The sequence below is a fragment of the Onychomys torridus genome, chromosome 8 (assembly GCF_903995425.1).
Source record: "Onychomys torridus chromosome 8, mOncTor1.1, whole genome shotgun sequence".
Taxonomy (NCBI): Eukaryota; Metazoa; Chordata; class Mammalia; order Rodentia; family Cricetidae; genus Onychomys; species Onychomys torridus.
Window position 1 is genome coordinate 4,570,046 of NC_050450.1, and position 1,229 is coordinate 4,571,274.

Genomic DNA, 1,229 nt, shown 5'->3' on the forward strand with positions numbered 1-1,229 from the left:
TAGAAGATTAAATCCTTTAAAAAAATAAAAGAGCCACATGGGGCAGTGGTGACACATGCCTTAATCCCAGCACTCAGGAGACAGAGGCAGGTGGATTTCTGTGAGTTCGAGGCCAGCCTCATCTACAGAGCAAGTTCTGGGACAGGCACCAAAACTATACAGAGAAACCCTGTCTCAAAGAAGAGGGAGGGAGGGAGGGAGGGAGGGAGGGAGGGAGGGAGGGAGGGAGGGAGGGAAGAAGGAAGGAAGGAAGGAAGGAAGGAAGGAAGGAAGGAAGGAAGGAAGGAAAAGAAAAGACAGAAAATTAAAAGGGCCAGCCAGATGGTTCAGTGGATAAAGGCACTTACTGTCAAGCCTGAGTTCAAACTCCAGGACCCACATGGTAGGAGAGAAGCAGAGCTGTGCTCCACAGCATGCGGAATGTGCACAAGTGCACACTTATGCACACAATATTAAGTTTTAAAAGTAAAATTCAAGATCATCTTTAGGCTGCATAGTTGAGGCCAGCTTGAATTGCAGCTTGAATATCTTAAAAACCCAAAACCATGAGATTCTATCTTCTAGCTAGGAAGAATATAGACGAGAGAGTAATCAATATAGACTTGAAGAATATAGACTTGAGAGAGTCGCTAAGTAAATGGCAGCTCATGGGTAACTGGCAATAAAAGCCACAATCTAGGGTTGGGGATTTAGCTCAGTGGTGGAGTGCTTGCCTAGCAAGCGCAAGGCCCTGGGTTCGATCCTCAGCTCAAAAATCTAATCAATTAGGGGGCATTCTCAATCCTAACCAAGAAGAAAAAAAATAAATAACAGGTGTATGGAAGAGGCGCAAATATGGACATGGAAAGTGAATGTAGGCTGCCTGTGTTGTAGGCAGGAATTCTGATCTGGAGGTTCCACAGTTCAGGTCCACGAGATAAGGAGGCTCTCATGTGGCCACTCGGAGAGTTGAGAAGGGTGAGCGAAGAAGCTTGCACTCACTCCCTGGGACTCAGCTGCAGAGGTCCTCGTGCGTGCAGCCTGCCGAGCAAACCCGTAGCCTCCCCGGGACCTGGACCTCCGGACCCGCCTCGCCAGGCCCCGCCCCTGGAAACCGCGGCGACCTCAGCCGAGCAGGCCGCTCGAGCCGAGTCCCCGGGGCGCGGCGAAACGCGCGTGGGCGCCTGGGGCAGGGCGAGGGGCGGGGACACGGAGGGCGGGGCGCGGGCACCGATTGGCCAGCGCGGCGT